Here is a 9,073-nt window from a genome sequence, read left to right as displayed (position 1 = left end):
GACGGCAAAACAGATTCTCCGCCCCATCCTCAAACGCGATATCGGCGTCGGGGAGTAGAGAATCCTTCTAAAACATACAGACACCAATTGCCATCTCCGGGCGGAGACAATGTGACACAATGGGAGGTGAATATCATCTCATTAATAAATACTGTTACGACATCCTGGGCTAGCGTGCGATCAACTCCAGTTTCTCTTGACCCAGATATGCAACACCATTAAATTAGCAAATAATTCTTTCAAAAATACCCAAACGATATGGCCTTTATCTGCCCAATAATTACAGTCACCAAGTTTGTAAATTTAAATGCAATTACTTTTTATTAATGGCAAGAACTATAATGAAATAAGCAACAAGTACAATTGGTTACCTATTATCTAATTCCTAATTTCTCACTTTAACGTTCCGAAAATCTCTATACACACACACACAAAACAAACAAACATTGAAGGGAAGAGAGGAGTGAAGATAATAAGGATGAAAGTAAAAAGATTCAGATGGTTGTTTCTGGCACCTTTTTTCTCTTCAAACTTTGCTTTCAATTCGAGGTGTTCACAGTAGATTCATTCAGGTCTCTGCAGTTTCAGAAATATAGCAGCTTTTTTGGAGAGTACGTGGTGGGGGAGGGAGGAGGTGGAGAGAGCAGGCTATTTCATTTTAGCATCCAAGACTCAAACTCTGCTTTCCTTACATCTCCGCAAATCATCAGACTCAGGCGGGATCCAATCACCACCTGTTTCCAGGCAGAATATGGCCTTTTGGTCAATTAATTGATTACCAGTCAACCAATCGAACTGAGTCCACTCCATTCTCGGGTGCCACAAAGTCTGAGTTCTCCTGTTCGAGCATGAGCACTAAATATTATGTTGCAATGTCTTAATTTTCCTGCTTTACTTAAAAGATATATGTCCATTAAGCATCTGTGGATCAAAAATGCTAACAGCAAAAATAAAAGGGAAAATAAGGGAATCAACAGCCTGTGTGTAATAACCAAATGGAATTGTGGATTTTGCCTTCTAGGAATAGACAGAAACTGGGACAAAAGCCAGCTGAAGATTTGGACTATTCATAAATAATATACTTGCTGCTCTTGTGTGTATATATATATATATATATATATATATATGTTAAACCAGTTTGAAAAATTAAAAAAAAACTACTGTGAGAGTCACAGGCTAATGATATCGCATGCACATATACTGATTATAATGTATTCATTTATTCCTTCAAAGGATGGGAGATGTAGTGATATCATGATTGTGTTGTAATTCACCGACTGACCACTAGGAGTCTCATCAGTACATAAGTGAATGTTAGAGTCAGGTGACCTCAGACTGATGAGGGAGCTGGGGGAGAGATAGTGCTTTGTGCATGTTCATATTCTTATTCATCTTTCGTTTTGTATATATTTGACCCACAATTAATGTTAATAAATCATTTATAGCTTTAGCTGCAGTGTTCTTGTAATATAAATCAGGCCACCTGACAAGAAAATTATAGTTGGGGGGGGGGGGAGCAGGATAAGGGGCATGAAAACAGGAGAAACACCAGACCCCATGAATTGTCGACCTGGAACTGATTACTGGTACCATTTTCAAACATTAAAAAGCTCCATAGCACCTACAAGACAGGAACGCTGGAGCCAATCTCCCCCCATAATGTTTTTCTTCCACTTTAGGTTATTAGAGGCACAGCATAAGATAAGCATAGCAGCACTAGACAATGATGAAATGCCTTCAATGGCAGGTTGCTGCTATTATATTTTTCAAAGGCATCCTCAAGAGGTCAACAAGCTCAGTCAACCTCCTAGAAAGATATTATTCCCTTTCAAGACCAAACACTAGAGTTTATAATTTTACCCAGCATGGTTTTTAGGTAATTACAGTGTTTTTTCCAAGGGAAGGTGACCACAGAGAAAAGGCTGAATGTTATGAAACAGACTCGCTTTTTGCTTATGGTGTTTGGATTATTTTGTTTTCATAATTGTCATGTCCCATGACAACTTAAACAGTGCACCAAGTGCAAATTAAAAGTTTAAGCATGTGTTTCACTGACTAAATCCGAGATGAAAAGGGAAAATATGGCTAGAACATTAGGCTCCCCCTCAACCCAGCCGTTCTGAGCATAAAATAGCATGGACGTGATTCCCTACAGAATCCCGCCCGCCCTGACCCAGATGCAGTTTTTCAGTAGGAGGGGCATGTCCTCAGATGGGAAACCTAGTCCCTATTAAATGGCATCTTAATGACCTTTTCCTGCCCAACCTCACCTTTCAGGCTGGTCGACGCCAGTTGGATCAGGGCACCAAGTGAAACAACTCTACACCCTCAATTTCAGGTGGGAAGGCCCCTTCAGATTTTGGACATCCACCACTCAGTGATCTGGAAGCTCTGGCCCTCCTGCCCCGCCCCTGGCCTACCCCTTCACACCGAGATGGCACCCCTCTTGACCACACCCAGGCATTCCCTCCCCTGGTAGTTACCTGAAGTGCCATCCCGGGACTTAGGCTCAGGAACATGGCTGCAGTACCTCTTCTGGCCATCGCCACACTGTGCCTGGAGAAGACTGGCCAACTGTCGGCCATTCAGATTAGCCAACAACTCTTCAAGGCGCGACTTCCAGGCAGGGACAGATAAACTCCTGTCTGCTGCCAATCAATGATTAATTGAGTGTTAAATGGTAGGAAATATATAAATGATGTACTCTCCTCATGCTTTCATTGGCTTAGGGTTAGTGTGGGGATTAATACCTCCTTTCTTTGGTTATTCTGTTGCCCTGCTTCATCTGAGGCTAAGATGGCTGGTTGGCAATCTTGTTACAGTTAGTAAGGAGTCTGCTTGAGTGACCTGGTGTGATTTGAATCCTGATCTTCCTTTTCTACTTATGGGGATTGAGAAGGCAAAATTCCACTTGTCCAGTTTTGAATCAGATTGCCCAGTTTTGTATGACCACCTGAAAACCTAATACAGTCTCATCTTTATATACATTTCTAGTTTGTTCTGCATGCAGCTTGTCTAACTGTATATGCAAGTTAGCACATATGACACAGTGAGTTCTTCCCAATACTGACAACATTTCACCAGGCTACAGGTTACATACCGGTTTCATCGTGAGTTTATTGCTCTCCTCCTCTTTCATTCATCGACACCAATCGTTTCTTGATTTAGACTGTCTTAAACGAATCCTAATTATTTTGAATAGTTTGTTGCAGCGTTATGTGGAAGATTTTTCTATTAAAATTGTTATAAGCAGATGGCCTCTCTCCAGACTGCGGTCTCACCTGATTTTGATTTGACAGACAATGGGAGTCACAGGCAACGTGTGCCAGCATCCCATGGCACAATGAATGTTTTCTTCCAATTTCCCCTCATACTGCACTCAAAATTCACTGTTTTCCTTTTTTCTTTGATAACATTCTCACATTCACCCCTTTTAATATTGCAATCAATGCTCATGGCACATTTGGCTGACAGTTTGGGTACAATAACCGTGCACTGTAATTGTCTCTAAAATATCTGCCATGATGTGATACAGCTTTTTGTTTTGTTCTATATTTTTGCAATCCTTTGTCTCATTTTATGCAAGTTAATTCAGGTCTGAACCAACACATCATTACCATCGTCTGGTAGCTGATGATTTTTTTTTAGCATCTCATAGATTATAATGACTTTGGCTCTCTTTGCCTCCATTACACGATGTAGCAACTGAAATACAATTAGCGCTTTGGCAATGAATCATTTGGATAAGAGCAGTCTCTCTGCTCTCTTCCTCCCGCAAGAATAAGAGAGACTTTGAAGGATGCTGATGACTGCAGGGCATCATGTAGTTTTGAGTCCAGTGACGTTTGTGGTCCATCGAATATGAATTCCCCAGTTAATTGTTTTTCAATCCTGGCTGCTCCTCAGTTTACCTTGCCTACAGCCTATATACAATGTTCAATTGCAAATAGAAAATTCTAGAAACACTCAGCAGGCCCAGCAACATCTGTGGAGAGACGAAAAGAATTAAAGCCTCGGGTAGATGACCTTTCATCAGAACTGAAAGAGGTTAGGGATTCAATTGTTTTTAAGAAAGGATGGAAGGTAAGAGTTATGAAATAACACGTGGACATTCCTGTTTTTGTGAGCTGTTAAGGATTACAATTATAAGGGAGAGAGCACATGCTATAGCCAAATTGGTTATGGTAACACACTATGGCAGCACAATTTTTAAAACATAATTTTGCGGGATGTTGGTGTCGCTGGTTAGGCCAGTATTTATTGCCCATCCCTAGTTGCCAGTGGGAAGGTGGTGGTGAGCTGTCTTTTGAACCGCTGCATTCCTTGAGGTGTAGGTACATTCACAATGCTGTGAATGAGTGAGCGCCAGAATTTTGACCCAGCGACAGTGGAGGAACCGTGATTTATTTTCAAGCCAGGGTGGTGAGTGGCTTGGAGGGGAACCTCGGGGTGGTGGGGTTCCCACGTATCTACTGCTCTTGTCCTCCTGGATGGTAGTCATTGTTGGTTTGGGCGGTTCTGCACAAGGAACCTTGTTAAGTTCTGGCAATGCATCTTGTAGATGGTGCACATGGCTGTCACTGTTCATTGGTGATGGAGGGATTGAATGTTTGTGGAAGAGGTAGTAATTAAGCAGGTTGCTTTGTCATGGATAATGTCTAGCTTCTTTGGTGTTGTTGGAGTTGGACTCATCCAGGCAAATGGAGAGTATTCCATCACACTCCAGATTTGCGCCTTGTAGCTGGTGCACAGGCTTTGGGGGGTCAGGAGGAAAGTTACTTCCAGTAGGACTCCTAGCCTTTAACCTGCTTTTGTAGCCACAGTATTTATATGGCCACTCCAGTTCAGTTTCTGATCAATGGTAATCCCTAGGATATTGATAGTGGGGGAGTCAAGGATGGCAATGTCACTGAATGTCAAGGGGCGATGCTTAGATTCTCTCTTGTTGGAGCTGGTCATTGCCTGGCACTTTTTTGGTGATGTGAATGTTTCTTGCCATTTGAAATGTCACGAGTAGGCTTCAATGAAGTTACTGTGAAAAGCCCCTAGTCGCCACATTCCGGCGCCTGTCCGGGGAGGCTGGTACGGGAATCGAACCGTGCTGCTGGCCTGCTTGGTCTGCTTTAAAAGCCAGTGATTTAGCCGAGTGAGCTAAACCAGCCCCTTTGTCAGCCCAAACCTGGATATTGTCCAAGTCTTGCTGCATTTGGATATGTACTGCTTCATTATCTGAAGAGTTATAAATTATTGGCTTCTGTATGTCAATGTAGCCTAGAATTATGAGATGAGAAGCTTCTTTTTCTCTCTCTCTCAGCTATATGGTGCTAAAATATACAAATTATCATATGTTTCCAACCTGCTGAACCTTTCCTAATATGGTAACACCTTCATTCCAGGTATCAGTCGAGTCAATCTTCTCCAAACTGCTTTTAATTCAATCATGAAATGAAAATCGCTTATTGTCACAAGTAGGCTTCAAATGAAGTTACTGTGAAAAGCCCCTAGTCACCACATTCCGATGCCTGTTCTGGGAGGCTGGTACAGGAATTGAACCGTGCTGCTGGCCTGCCTTGGTCTGCTTGCAAAGCCAGCGATTTAGCCCTGTGCTAAACAGCAATCATATATTTTTTTAAGCAAGCATTATTACTGATGATAGCATTTTTAAAAAATTGGATTTATTTAATTGATTTGAATTCACTAACTACCAGGGTGGGGTTTGATCTTATGTCTCCAAATGGATTATTAGTTCTATCACATAACCACTTTGTTACTGTACCATAATTCAAAGGTTGCCACTTAGCCAACATTGATGCCAAAGGATTATTAAAGTCATTGAGAACGCTGTTTAATTGCTTTAGAGAGTTAAAGGATGGTTTGTCGTATAGCAGCGCCATTTTTTAAAACTCCCATTTTATTTTACCTGACTCAGGAGGGTGCAATGGTAGCACCAAAGAAACGGCCATTCGGCCTGCCATGTCTATTTCAGCTCTTTAAAAGAGCTATCTACCTTGCTCTTCATCCCCTTGCTCTTTCCCCTTATCCCTACAAATGGCCATTGAATCTGCTTCTACAATCCTTTCAGATAGTGAATCTCAGATCATAACAAGTCAATATCAAGCACCGAGGTCAGGAGGGATGGGTTTATTGCACCGTATTTTTTGTGATACTTTTCAGATGCTAATGGACAGTCATATTCTTTTCCTTTAATAAGAATGCTGAGATTAAACATAGCTTGCTTCTCCTGGGTTAATGACTAAGGAGCCGAATACAATTAATGGTGTGGTTAGTTTGTGACTGTGGTTCATAATGAGGGCTTCAACCTCGCCATTGTGTAACTGAGGTACAATTCAGCTCCATCCACAACTGCATATCAAAAAGCAATTTGAAGATGCAGAATCAGGACTGCTTGCATTGTTACTCCTGCATTCCCTCTAACCTTCCTTCTAAAGTCATGACAGAGGGTCAGGAAAACAATCATCCAAATGTCTTCCCCTCACTACCATCTGACTCAATGACTGTGACAAGATGGGCCAGGCAAACCCTGATAGAAGTGTGACAATAGGTTTGCCCTAAAATTGTGACAAAGATGAGACAACATGCAATGAAGTCATGTGGACAGAATATGAGCACAGTTATAACTTGTTAAAAGCAAAAAAGTAGATACCCAACATTTTATCTCTCATATTTGTCTCTTCCATTCAAATCATTTCACGTTATTCTGTATGTGCTTTCATTTCACAGTTTCTTTTTCAATTCAACCTTTCAGTTTTTCCTCCCCATCTCAGGGATCATTGGTAATTTAAAGAATAATTGAAATGTGGGAGTTCGGCAACAGCAAAGCTGATTTATGTTTGCATAGCAACGTCAACATAGTAAAACGTGGCATGTCACTTCACAGATGCCTTGCTGAACAAAATTTGACACTGAGCTACCATTTGGCCAGAGGCTTGGCCCGAGCTCCAGGTTTTAAGGAGTGTCTCAAAGTGCGAGGGAAAGATTTAGAAAGGGAATTTCAGTGCTTTAGACATAAGCAACTGAAGGCACATACGACCCACCCACTGAAAGCAGCTCAGATCAAGAGTTATGTTGTTTTGCTCCCTGGCTCTGGCAATTAGTATGATCCTACTTTGCCCATCGCTGGAGACAGCAAACACATCAACTGTTACTGTGAAATGAAATGCACCCAGTACCTTTGAGCTGTCAGCAAAAATAAATGAAAGGGAAAAAAAAAGACACACGCAAACCCACAAAATTCATTACTGCAACACATTTTCTCAAGTGAGTAAAGTTGATTTTGCAATATCCCAACTCAATCAATCACAGTAATGTTCTATTCTGCTTAGATTTGTATAGATTTCCATAATATATTCATTTCAGAACATTTACATGTTGATGTGTTTATGTTAGCTTTATATTAAATATAGCCTGGGAAGTTTGAATATTTATAGATTTTGACATTTTTAAAATCAAAGTGAGCCTACTTTATTTGTCATATTGGTAACATTGCATTAAGGTAGAAAGATCTTGTTGGAAAAAATTGACTCAGTAGGACACCACCCACTACACCCGATTCTAAATACAGATGGCATAATAATCTTTATTAGTGTCACAAGTAAGCTTACATTTTTTAGAATTTAGAATTTAGAACAGTACAGCACAGAACAGGCCCTTTGGCCCTCGATGTTGTGCCGAGCAATGATCACCCTACTCAAGCCCACATATCCACCCTATCCCAGTAATTCTACAACCCCCATTAACCTTATTTATTTTTTTCGGACACTAAGGGCAATTTATCGTGGCCAATCCACATAACCCGCACATCTTTGGACTGTGGGAGGAAACCGGAGCACCCGGAGGAAACCCACGCACACACAGGGAGGACGTGCAGACTCCGCACAGACAGTGACCCAGCCGGGAATTGAACCTGGGACCCTGGAGCTGTGAAGCATTTATGCTAACCACCATGCTACCGTGCTGCCCATTAACACCGCATTTAAGTTAATGTGAAAATCCCCGAACTGCCGCATTCCGGCGCCTGTTCGGGTACACCGAGGGCGAATTCAGAATGTCCAATTCACCTGACAGCATGTCTTTCTGGACTTGTGGGAGGAAACCGGAGCACCCGGAGGAAGCCCACACAGACACGGGGAGAAAGTGCAGGCTCCGCACAGACAGTTACCCAAGTCGGGAATTGAACCTGGGACCCTGGACCTGTGATACAACAGTGCTAGCCACTGTGCTGCCATGCCACTATGGATTCACCGATGAGAATGCTATTTATACTCATTGAAAGTTATTAAAAATTTAGTAGAAAGGAATTTTATTTGTTCAGAAATATCACCATCATATCACTGTGAGTGTTGACACTGCTAACTTTGTTACAATCACATTAAATTCTTTCACTGAAGTTTCTGCAAATGTATTCTCTAATTTGGTGACATTTTCCAAAGGCCTGGTGGGTTGTCCTGATAATTGGGAATGTGATGGTGAAGAGAACTTTCAATTTTAATGATTTCCACTCAGCAACAGTCAGCATCCCTGATCTGACAGGTTGACTGATCAACAGCATAGAATTCAACAACATTACTGGGGCAAAGGAAGCAGCAACGTGATAGCACAACGACACAAACTTTCTCAGCATTCACATTCAGCCTGTTGGCAAAAGCAGTTAAGCAGCATCAACTCATCTTTTCTTTAACTAACACATTACCCTTTATTTTCCCCAAATTATGGTAATCTGTACAGACTCTGATCAGCCATACCACAGTAGTTAGATTTGTGTCAGACCTAAATGTTTTAGTCAGTGGCATTGATTATTTTGAACTGTTATTTCTAAAGTTGAAATTATTAACATGTTATAAGCACTGGGTGCAGGTTGAAAGGTAACATTTCCTGGATTAGAGTTTTCTCTGACTGCAGTGAGCAGGTGGTCCTGGCTGCAATGGCCAGGTGGTCCTGGCTGTCATGGGCAAGTGCTTCAGGCTGCAATAGGCAGGCGGTCCTGGCTGAAATGGGTAGGCGATCTTGGCTGCAATGGGCAGGTGGCCCTGGCTACAATGGGCAGGTGGTCCTG

Source organism: Scyliorhinus canicula, chromosome 9 (genome assembly GCF_902713615.1).
Source record: "Scyliorhinus canicula chromosome 9, sScyCan1.1, whole genome shotgun sequence".
Lineage (NCBI taxonomy): Eukaryota > Metazoa > Chordata > Chondrichthyes > Carcharhiniformes > Scyliorhinidae > Scyliorhinus > Scyliorhinus canicula.
The sequence above is the reverse complement of the archived record's forward strand: the minus strand, read 5'-3'. Positions refer to the sequence as shown.